At 42.0% G+C, this 12,949-nt stretch overlaps 1 pseudogene; it reads right to left on the bottom strand.

Moving 5' to 3' along the window:
• Nucleotides 1-4,987, bottom strand: part of LOC120063920 — a 178,527-nt pseudogene extending 173,540 nt beyond the window's left edge.
• Between the last annotated feature and the right edge of the window lie 7,962 nt (nt 4,988-12,949).

The following is a 12,949-nucleotide window of genomic DNA, read 5'->3' as shown; positions in this document are numbered from 1 at the left end:
ATAGAGTCTGGCATGATCTATATTATGAACTGGCCAGTGGCAGGATAGTTATACAGTATATTAGGTGTATAAATAATGATAATATTAATAACACATATCAACATTAGAGGAGAGCTTAACAACACACCAAAGGGAATGTGAAAAATAAACCAGAAGGAATGTTACAAAATCACAGATGGTTGTGAGGTCAAATATGTGGGTATGGGGAAATGACACCAATTTAAAATGGAAAACTGTCTATGTTTATCAGGGATAATGTTGTTAAGCGTGAGTGGGGTCTACCGATGTGGGGTGTGGTGACAGAAGAAAGGGAAATAAATAAATAATGGAAGTGAAGGGAAGGACGACAGGGTTGTACTTTTTAATGAATGAACTACCTGTTCCCTTGTTGTGGACATTAACACCACAGTAGAAGAGGAGCTAAAGGTGCTGTGTCTCTGTACCGGGCTGCACCACCGGCACCGGCTCTGGAACCGGCTCTGGTGTAAAACCAGCAGACTTGCGGCTGGGAGCTTGGTCCACAGCTGCTACCACAGTAGCTACAGCAATGCTTTTATCATCCACCTCATGCTGTGCCTCCTAGCATACATTAGTACCGTTAGGATCCAATCAAAGTCATTATCAGTTTTATTGATAATAGCTGCATACATACATGTCACTATCATCTTATTGATAATAGATGCAATCTTAAATAGCTACAATCATCACATATTTAGAGGGCTGAGGCATTACTTTCTAAATTCAGACAACTGAGCCTAAGTCATGTTAGATCCAAAAATACATCCAGGAAGTCAAATATTCATTGTACAGGATATTTGAACTGATTTAGGCCCGTTTCCTCAAAAAGAAAGCTAATCAGCTAATGAAAGCCTTTCACAATCTTACCTTATGAACGCTCATGCACATACACCCAACAGCCTCAAGATGTCTCTGCCACAGAGAGAGTTGAGAGAGCGGCTCCTATGAAATAGGAATTTCCTTACCTCTTTCACAGCGACACCAGATACAGCGGCACCAGTCGTTTGCGATCCATAAGAGCCCTCCCAGTGCTGATCCATGTGAACATGGGTGGCAGACATGGAAGCCTGGGCATGGGTGGCACTAGAAGTCATGCTGCTGGAATAGCTGCTGGAACCTTCCACCAAGTCTCCCTGCTTCCATGGCGGGGGGACATCAGGACCATGGGCTACCTTTTTGCGTGTGGTCAGTGGGGATTTAACTGGTCTGATTGGTGACACAGACAGTCTTGATGAGGGGGATACAAGCCTGTGTTAAACAAAGAGAGAGAAAATATCAAAACATTTAAAAATGTATATTATTTGTATATTACCAAAATTGTGTTTTGTAGTGTTAATAGACAAATAAGTAAGTAATATGTTTATTATGTAATTACTGTTTTATAAGGTAATTTCTAGGGAGCCTAAATACCTAGTCATTTCTGTATGATAAAATAACATGATACCCATGGTCTTATTCCCTATGGAGATTGAGGTAAACTACCTGTCTGTTGCATTCAATGAAACACTTTATTTTATGTAGGATTGATATAAAGTGTTTTACCTAAAAGGGGCCGGAGTGGGCACCTTGACATGTCTCACAGGTGATGGTGACTGATGACGTCCGCCTGCAACTCTGGCTGCAAGAGATGGTGGTGTTAGGGACTTGGAGGTTGAGGTTGGCTTTGGAGGCACACGTGGTGGGGTCATGTGTGCTTGGTGGCTCACTACACCACCTTCAACACGCATTTGCATGGATGAGGATGAGGATTCAAAATGAGCCTCCATACTCTGAAAATAAAACAACATAAAAGGTTAGTGTTTTATCTGACTGATAGATAGCGTCAACAGACAGAGATAAAAATGTGATGTCTATTCATGTCTATTTACCCTTGTCTCAACTCTGGTCTGAGAGGAGGCTGACACAACAGTTTTGGACTTCTTGGCAGGCACAGCTTCTTCCCCTAGACAGAAACAAATATAAAGATGAATTTTGCATCAAATTATTGAACATGATGACAACAAGTTGTAAATCAAATTCAGTTTAGGCTACATGTCAATATGGAATTCACTGCCCATGGGCCCTTTGAGCCATTCACAGTTTCCATTCAGTTTCAACAGTTTCCAACAGTTGATATTTGTATCATAATGACTGCCAGGGTTAGGAACCGTGTGAGGAGACTACATAAGCCATTTCATATGGAACAACCATTTCAGTAACAGGTAAAACCCCCAAAAAATAACAATTATAGTATTGGTTTAGAAAAATGTATGTTATTTATCTTTGTGTAGCATGAGATGTATCAATCACTCAATATGCATGCAAATACACAGGTATTAAAAACAATTCCAAAAAATATACATTCGGTAGAGCATGCTGGGGAAAAAGATAACTTAAAAAATAGAGTTGATGTGACTTCTCATTTAGTTTTGAGTCTGTACCACATAAACATTTTAAGTAATAATGACTGAGTTCAACTCACTAGAAGTATTTGAGTTAAAAATGCCTTACAGTGTAGGTAGTCACCTCTCTAGGCTAGATTAATTATATTTTCTGTCCAAAAAACAGCAAGGAAATGCACAATTAAATAATTGAAACAGGAATTATCTTGTAACCCAGAGAAGGCTGTTACAATGGCGGATTTCCAAAAGCCCAAAGCACGCTAAAATGTGTCGCAGGCGATATGGTTGGAGCACGGCAAATTTAAGGACAGAACATGTTGCCCATAATCACACACCACAAATCAACTGGATCAACTTTATCTCACCTTGAACCAGCAGTTCAGCAGTGGAGGTAGCCCGTCCACTGCTGTTTGAAGCATTTACAGAGTAAGTTCCAGAATCCTCTGGGAAGGTTTCGGCAATCAACAAACTGTAAAGGTCTCCTTCTTGAACAATCTGAAAGTCAGCAGAGCTCTGTATCTCAGCTCCCTCTCTGTAGAACTTTACCACAGGTGTAGGGATTCCTGCAACTCGAACATCCAGTCTCACTTGGCTTCCTTGTCTCACGGTCATACTCTGAAGTTTCTGAATAAAGTTGGGCTGCGCGGTCTCCTCTGTAATAATAAATTAAAATGGAAAAATAAGTTTTAAAAAATGTGACTTTTTTTTGTTTTTTTAAGTGGTGGAAGTGAGCAGCACCACAGATGTCCATTGGCTAGGGTAGACCGGGGGCAAATACAACTGGTGGAGACCAGGGGAAATTGTAACACTATTTGTCTTAATTTTAATTCGGCCTACCCAGAGACCACGTATACCAGTCACTTTTTAAATAGGAAACTTACATCTATCTACGTATCATTCACCATGTAGGGTAAAGGTCTCTACGGAAGATGTTTGGATCGCAATATAGATTTTAATCCAAATTGTCCGACGTTACATTTGCTCCTAAGCCCGGTCCAGTGGTAGCAGTAGACAAGGAGGTCAATTATAACACCTACTGTATTGTTTTACTTTAAAGGTGATTGAACATACATTTGCTTTGTGTAAAATAGTAAGTGGCAAACAACAGTTTCCCGATTCAATATTGGTTCTCATTATTGGATGTGTAAAATGTAAACAACATGGCAGCTACCACTCTCATCATTACAAATGAGTGCTGATAATTGAACAATTCTGTAAAGTAGCGAGCAATGAAGGCCTACAGTACTGGTGGTCAGTCACTTCAATTGGACAGGCTGCTTTTAAGAGCTTTATTCATAATGAATACTATGCTATCTTTGGCTGCCCTTCATGTTTGCAGCCATGATTACTCTTAGTATGATGCAGGACACTGTCTAAAACTGCAAGCCAAAGCATTGGCTAGCTAGAACAACCTCAAACAATACCACTGTTTTATCAAGTGGCCCAAGCAAGAGGCCCTGAAAGACCCCTGAGTTTGCAGAAGATTAGACACAAACGTTCAATGTTTTACCTGAGTGCAGTAACCATTAGGAGAAACCACAGTGCATATGCTGGCAAAAAAAATAACATAACATAATACTCTGGTTCTCTCACCTGTAACAAAAAGTTCAGCGGTGCTAGTGGCTTGTCCAGCACCATTGGTGGCTCTCACAGAAAATCTTCCACTGTGTGCGGCTGTCACAGCAGGGATCATCAGAACAGCGCGGCCATCGCTGAACGAGATCTGTGCGCCGGGCAGAGCGGCAGCGGAAAGAACCTGGCCATCACGGAACCAGCTCACCTCAGGAACTGGATTACCTTTAGATCAAGTCAACATTCTAGTCAGCACTGAGCAGAGATGATGATGGTGATGAATTTGGTGATGATTTCGAACAAGCAGTTACAATTCAGAGGAAAGCTGAGACATTTTCTCTCAGGAACTACAAAAGGCCTGCAATATCACATAGGGCCGGCTTCCCAGGCACAGATTAAGCCTAGTCCAGAACTCAAAAGCATTTTCAATGGTGATTCTCCATTGAAAGAGCTTTTTACTAAAGGTCTAGGCTTAATCTGTGTCTGGGAATCCAATTCATTAATAGGGTACTTATTACTTGTTTAAAAACTTCAGAAAATGTTGCTGTGCAAAGGCTTTATATCTGCGGTTTTACATCAATGATTCAACATATTCAGACCTACTCATTCAAGGGTTTTCCTTTATTTTTCTTATTTTCTAATGCCAAGAGTGTGCAAAGCTGTCATCAAGGCAAAGGGTGGCTACTTTGAAGAATCTCAAATATATTTGGATTTGTTTAACACTTTTTAGGTTACTACATGATTCCATATCTGTTATTTCATAGTTTTGATGTCTTCACTATTATTCTAGAATGTAGAAAATAGTAAAAATAAATAAAAACCCATGAACGAGTAGGCGTGTCCAAACTTTTGACTAGGTACTGTATGTTTGGACATTCAGCTATATCCATGAGGTATAGTTGAAGAACATAAGAGATCTCCTTACCACTAACTTGAGCCTCAAACGTTGCAGCACTACCCTCTAGTGCCACACCGCTTTGCAGAGGCTGTGTAAATGTTGGTGCCTGTGTTGACATTGTGGATGGCACCCTAAGAGACACAACAAAGCACATCACCAAATCACTCACACACCATAAATCTATTTTATCAATCTTTTACAATAGTTGAATGGTAAAATCCCTGAACAAAGCACACATATACATTTAAACTTAGCCACTAAGGGCAGGTTTCCCAGACACAGACTAAGCCTAATCCATGACTAAAAAGCATTGTCAATGGAGATTCTCCATCGAAAGGGCTTTGATTCCAGTACTAGGTTTAATCAGAATAATCTATCTTTCTTTGACATCTTTTACAGTAGTTTTATAGCAAATACATTTGAACTCTACATTTGAACTCAATTCTTAGTTTATTTGAGTATTACGTCACTTGTGTCACATCACCAAACCAATGAAGACGAGTCTACCTTTCTTTTACATCTTTTACATATGCAAAGAAAACCTATACATCAAATGAACCCAGCATGTATTATTAGCCAATGAGTGTCTAATCACTTGTGTCATATCCAGCACCTGGCTTACTGTCACTTGAGCTATCAGAGGATCCATGAGATCTGGGTGTTAGGCCAAACACCAGGGCCACAGCTCCGTGTGACAGCTCACAGACCAGACAGTAACAAGCTAGCTACCACTCAGGAGATCTGTGCTTCACACACACACTTAAATAACAGATGGCCAACTGGCCTTACATCAATGTTTAATGATTTCCAGTTAAATTAATGTTGATATATTTAAAGTTAAGGTAATACATTACATTACAGTGTATTACTGTGCAAGTATTCCTGTAAGTACAGTGTAACAAGTACTGTAATTACTCAATGTTACACTGTATGTACACTGTACTAAGGGTAAGGCAAGTGTTACTCAATGTAACTAATAGGTGTGTAATAGATTATTTATAACTCAAACTGAACAGAACATATCCCTTGACGTCAGCTGTTAGGCCTATAGTTACACTAGGCCTATACAACACCTTGACTGGGCCTATGTTTAAGTCCTAAAATGTCTGCTATTGCCATTCCAGTTCCAGATACAACATAATCCACCAAGTCAACTTTAAATAGCAGCTGGATAACATATCAACATGAGGTTTTGGAATCAAAGTATTAATAAACCAGTCATGAATTTAAAGACTATGTGTCATTTCCAACAATGTACAAAACACTGCAAATTTAAAGCTTAATATTTTAAGAACTTGTTTAGGCCTATAGATAGAACAGCTTAAACTTAGTAGTAGAATCAATAATTTATTGACATACATTATTCAACCCAAAAATATGAGCCATTAAACACTATAGTATCACATTACATTTCATCCTTAGATACAACGCACATTAAATATAGATTCCTTAGGCCTTTACATTTTTTTATTTAACCTTTACTTAACTAGGCACGTCAGTTAAGAACACATTATTATTTTCAATGACAGCCAAACCCGGACGACGCTGGTCCCTATGGGACTCCCAATCACGGCCGGATGGGATTCAAACCAGGTACTGCATTGACGTCTCTTGCACTGAGATGCATTATCTTAGATTACAGCTCCACTTGGGAGCCTTAATGAAACACAATATCACAACTTCCATAGAATGGAACATCAATGAAGCTAGCAGAGAACAGTTATTCTTCATCCGGATATACAGAATATCACTTCAGAAAGTATAACTTTGAAAAACTTCACGTTGAGAAACCTCCACAGTTCTTTTATTGATCTCAATTGCAGGAAATATCATTAAACAATGGCCACAGTATATACTGTTCAGAAAGTATACATTGGCGCAACAATTAAGTAAGGCATTGCCTTAACAATCAATTATAGCCTTCATCACATCGATAATATTGTATGAAAACTATCCAAAACTGTAAACTTTTGATGAGCCATGTAACACAAATTGGAACGCTCTAAAAATACTCGGTACCAGGCTTGATTGACAGTCACCATGTGGCACATAACTGTAGGTGCAACTGATAGCCCTGCTGCTGATTCCCTTAAAAAGACATTGCTCCGCAGCTGGGACACCACTTTAACGCTTATACGGGCTATTCTGGGAGCTTCTCAAATTATTGCACCATATAGAAAAAACCTTGAAAAGGTATGTATTTAAAATAAAACATTCTTAATGTTAAATGATTCCCATAATATATTTTGAGACACGTGTCTCCAATTAGGTGGAAATCACCAATTGTCACATTATTCTTTGGGAATTAGTATATACAGATAACACAATATTAATTGACAAGCACTGCGTTTGTATAGGTCAAGGTTTAATGAACTACAATGACTTACTTGTATCCACAAGAGTGCCTGGATTTGATTGGGGGAAGCCCAGGAGTTTTATCTCATCAGAAATCTCCTTATCCAGAAATGTTGTCAGAAAATCCAATGTGAGAACAGTTTAGCCTCAAAGAAACCCCAAAAAACAAAACCACACAGTGTAGCTGTGTAGTTTAGTTTTTTCCCCTTATGCAATCCCTACACCCGAGGCAAGGCTGGGAATGCTCCAACTGCTCAGAAGTGACAATATGGTTGTGTTACTTTTTATACCCCTGGGCAAATCAGCATCATCAGTGCATCCGCTCTCCTTATTGGTCTGCCACTCAGAGGGGCTGATGGGAGATGGGAAGCCATATTATGCAAGCTCACACCTGTCACTCACTTTACTTAACATTGTCCAGGCACTCTTGTCACTGCTTGGGTTCATCTGCCTTTCTTTTGACACAAAACGTTTAGCTTTGAATGACTGTCTTCTTGAATAAGGACAATCTTTCATATCCCCAAATGCTACCGTTATGTCAATTTCTGTTCTAAAATGTAAAAGTACCTGCTATTAATTTATTGACCAAATGGAAAGCGTGGCTTTGCTTGTCACTCAGATCCTGGGCTACCCCAATCACCTACGCAGCAAGACTGGAACAAATTATGCCATTAGAGGAACAGGGGCATTGTTTACATATGGCTGCTAAATACTTGTGGCAGCTATGTTAGTACGTGTACGTTTTCCTGTCTTTATATACAAAGATGTATAATAGTCTGTACAGCCTTATTCTAAAATTGATTAAATAAAAAAAATCCTCATCAAATCTACTCACAATACCCCATAACGACAAAGCAAAAACAGGTTTTTAGATATTGCAAATGTATTAAAAATAAAAAACATAAATACCTGGTTCAGATACGGGAAGGAGACGAATGGAAAACAGCCTTTAACACAGCTAGTAGGCACTATGGGTATCTGGTGATGCCATTTGGATTGACCAACGCTCCCACAGTGTTCCAGGCTCTGGTCAATGATGTGCTCCGTGACATGTTGAACAGATTCGTGTCCGTTTACCTTGACGACATCCTTGTCTTGTCCCGTTCGGTTCAGGAGCATGTCCTCACGTCCGACAAGTCCTGCAGCGCCTCCTGGAGAACCAGTTGTTTGTCAAGGCTGAGAAGTGTGAATTCCATCGTTCCACTATCTCCTTTCTGGGATACGTCATCACAGCGGGGAACATTCAAATGGATCCTGACAAGGTGAGAGCAGTGGTTGATTGGACTCAACCCATGTCCAGAGTGCAGCTGCAACATTTTCTGGGGTTTGCACATTTCTACCGCCGCTTCTTTCGGGACTACAGCACCCTGGCTTCCCCCCTCTTTGCTCTCACTTCTCCCAAGGTTCTGTTTAGGTGGTCCCCAGCTGCTTACCATGCGTTTTTGGATCTGAAGCATCGGTTCACCACAGCCCCCATCCACATCCAGCCGGACCTGTCCCGTCCGTTTGTGGTAGAGGTCAATGCTTCTGACGTTGGAGTTGGGGCCGTCCTGTCCCAGCGGTCTGCCCGGGACCAAAAGCTGCATCCCTGTGCCTTCCTGTCCGGTCAAAAGGAGGAGTGGAGGCACTGCCTTGACGGGGCGGAAACACTATTCTTGGTGTGGACCAACCATAAGAATATCTCCACACCGCCTAGCACCTCAACTCTAGGCAGGCCCATTGAGCTCTGTTATTCATACGATTTAATTTCGGTCCTCGGTCCTAGAGTGGCCTCATTCCTCTAAGCTAACCTGCCATCCTGGCTCCCGCCGAACCCTGGCCATCCTCCGACAACGCTTTTGGTGGCCCGCTATGGTTTCTGACGTCTCCACATTCATTGCCGCATGCACGGTGTGCTCAGAATAAGACTCTGCGGCAAGCTCCGGCTGACCTCCAACAACTCCCTGTTCCTCATCGCCCCTGGTCCCATTTATCGCTGGACTTTGTCACTGGTCTCCCTCCATCTGATGGCAACACCACCATCCTTACAGTGGTGGATAGGTTTTCTATAGCCACCCATTTCATACCCCTCCAAAAGTTACCTTCAGCCAAGGAGACAGCCCAGCTCATGGTGCAGCACGTCATCCGAATCCATGGACTTCCTGTCGACATAGTCTCTGATCGTGGTCCTCAGTTCTCGTCCCGATTCTGGAAGGCGTTCTGCACCCTCATTGGGTCGTCGGCCAGCCTGTCCTCCGGGTATCATCCTCAATCCAATGGCCAGTCGGAGCGTGTCAATCAGGACCTGGAGATGACTCTTCGGTGCCTTGTTTCAGCCAACCTCACCACCTGGAGCCAACAACTTGTGTGGGTGGAGTACGCTCGGAACACCCTTCCCTGCTCGGCCACTGGGCTCTCGCCCTTTGAGTGCTCCGTTTGTTATCAGCCCCAACTCTTCCCTGAGCAAGAGGAATAGGTCAACATACACTCTGCCCCGATGTTTGTCCGCTGCTGTCGGCGTACATGGAAGAGAGCCACCGGAAATCGGCTCCCCGCTCTCGTCTCGGGCAGAGGGTATGGCTGTCTAGGTGGGATCTGCCCCTCCGGGTGGAGTCTCATAAACCTTTCCCCCGTTTTATTGGTCCATTCCCCATTTCTAAAGCCCTTAGCCCCTCTGCTGTTAGTCTTCTGTTGCACCGTACCATCCGTATACATCCTACTTTTCATGTGTCTAGGATTATACCTTTGTCTCATAGCCCTTTGTCTCCTGTTTCCTGGCCCACCTCCACTCCCCATCTTATCGACCGCCATCCGACGTCCACGGTGAGATGCCTCATGAGTGTTTGACCTCGGGGCAGGGGTTTCCAGTACCTGGTTGACTGGGAGGGTTATGCCCCGGAGGACAGGTGCTGGGTCCCGCTAGGAACATCCTGGACCCGCCGGCACCCCGGTCAACCAGGTATGTGCTCAGGTAGGACAGCAGGTGGCGTCCCTAGAGGGGGTGGTATTGTCACGCCCTGATCTGTTTCACCTGACTTGTGCTTGTCTCCACCCCCAAAGAGGTCTCCCATTTGTCCCCATTGTCCCCTGTGTACACAGTTTATAAATCATGTCAGAACAAAAACCAAGCCATGGGGTCAAAGGAATTGTCCGTAGAGCTCCGAGACAGGATTTTGTCGAGGAACAGAAATGTCTGCAGTATTGAAGGTCCCCAAGAACACAGTGGCCTCCATCATTCTTAATTGGAAGAAGTTTGGAACCACCAAGACTTCCTAAAGCTGTCCACCAAACTGAGCAATCAGGGGAGAAGGGCCTTGGTCAGGAAGGTGACCAAGAACCTGATGGTCACTCTGACAGAGCTCCAGAGTTCCTCTGTGGAGATGGGAGAACCTTCGAGAAGGACAACCATCTCTGCAGCACTCCACCAATCAGGCCTTTATGGTGGAGTGGCCAGACGGAAGCCACTCCTCAGTAAAATGACAGACCGCTTGGAGTTTGCCAAAAGGCACCTAAAGGACTCTCAGACTATGAGTAACAAGATTCTCTGGCCTGAATGCCAAGCGTCACGTCAGGAGGAAACCTGGCTCTATCCCTATGGTGAAGCATGGTGGTGGTAGCATCATGCTGTGGGGATGTTTTTCAGCTGCAGGGACTGGGAGACTAGTCAGGATCGAGGGAAAGATGAACGGAGCAAAGTAGAGAGATCCTTGATGAAAACCTGCCAACAGGACAACGACCCTAAGCACACAGCCAAGAGAACGCAGGAGCGGCTTCGGGACAAGTCTCTGAATGTACTTGAGTGGTCCAGCCAGAGCCCGGACTTGAATCTGATCAAACATTTCTGTACAGACCTGAAAATAGCTGTGCAGCAACACTCCCCTGTCAACCTTTTAGAGCTTGAGAGGATCTGCAGAGAAGAATGGGATAAACTCCCCAAATACCAGTGTGCCAAGCTTGTAGAGTCATACCCAAGAAGTCTTGAGGCTGTAATCGCTGCCAAAGGCGTTTCAACAAAGTACTGAGTAAAGGGTCTGAATACATATAAATGTAATATTTCCGTTTAATTTTTGATACATTTGCAAAGAATTCTAAAAAACAGTTTTTGCTTTTGTCATTATGGGACTGATGAGAGAAAAAACAACTATTTAAATACATTTTAGAATAAGTCTGTAACGTAACAAAATGTGGAAAAAGTCAAGGGGTCTGAATACTTTCCAAATGCACAGGCTCCCGAGTGGCGCAGCGGTCAAAGGCACTGCATCTCAGTGCTTGAGGGGGCACTACAGACACCCTGGTTCGATTCCCATAGAGCGGGAGTCCCATAGGGCGGCGCACAATTGGCCACGCATTGTCCAGGTTTAGCTGGGGTAGGCCGTCATTGTAAATGAGAATGTGTTCTTAACTGACTTGCCCAGTTAAATAAAAAATACACAGATGTATGATCTTAATTTGAGTCAGTTTGCTATAACAGGAAATGTGAAATATAATTCAATTCAACATTTTGTGAGGGTTGATACATTTTTTTCATAAGGGAAAATCAACAAACTTCAGAAGCCTTTTTAAACCTCAAATACACCACAAGTTTTACATGTCCTGCATTGAAGGAAAGGTCTCCTGCAACATGGTGACATTTTTGTTTGTATATATTATCAAAATGCTCACTCACAGAATGTTTTTCAAAACGTAAAAATGAAATTGACAGTACTCCAAAAGATAATCTTCAATAATTCATTCAGATATTGGACAATACATCAGAACAGTATTCACAAAAATACTTTAATTGCAAACAAAGGGACTACATGCAATAGGCAAATTGCCACAAAATGTACACACGTGTATACTGTGAAACTCCAATAAATACATAATTTATTTATTCAAGTCCACAAACTCCCTATTTTCCCTCCTGCCCCTCGACTTTTTATGTTGTTAATTTGTTGAGGATGCATGTACAGTTTTCCCATCTGGATCTTCAGTGTGTTGATCATGATGACTGCCTGGGCTTTGAAACACTTTGGCTTGGCTCTGCGGGGGAATACAGATAACTGTGTAAATTGAGATGTCACATTTATTGATAGTTTAGGGGTCATACATCCCAGAATCAAATCTATGGACAGTTACATGTTACAAAATGTCATTATTTAACTTATGTGTATATCTGTTTTATGGTTGTTACTGTTTTTAATGTTGAACCCTGACTGCACTACAAATTTCTCAATTTAAAGAAAGATATTGATTGATTGATGAATGTGGGTAACACTTTGATGAGTACCTACATAAGGACATTCTAACACATAAAAAACCCATACATAAGACATCCATGTGTCACAGTAATGACACTAATTTGAATTCTCAATTGTAGAGGATGTCTTGGTAATTTCCTGTATTACTACGTGATGAGAGAGCAAACCACACACAAGTCAGAATTATATTATAAAGTCCATCTTTAATTATTTGAGCTTCACCATAGCCCTTTTGACTCTCAGATCAATTCAGTGTCTATAACTGAATTCTCTGAGAGTCAAAAGGGCTATGGTGAAGCTCAAATAATTAAAGATGGACTTTATAATATAACTCTGACTTGTGTGTGGTTTGCTCTCTCATCACATAGTAATACAGGAAATTACCACGACAATGATGAAAAATAAAATTGAAAATAAAAAAGGATTTACCAGTGACCAACTCGTCTGCAGAACAGCAGACTTCTCCCTCTTCCTATTTGGCATCTCACACATACTTCCCAGAGTCT

The sequence above is a fragment of the Salvelinus namaycush genome, chromosome 19 (assembly GCF_016432855.1).
Source record: "Salvelinus namaycush isolate Seneca chromosome 19, SaNama_1.0, whole genome shotgun sequence".
In the NCBI taxonomy this organism is placed as follows: domain Eukaryota; kingdom Metazoa; phylum Chordata; class Actinopteri; order Salmoniformes; family Salmonidae; genus Salvelinus; species Salvelinus namaycush.
Note: the sequence above shows the minus strand (reverse complement) of the source record. Positions and strands in the feature narration are given on the sequence as shown.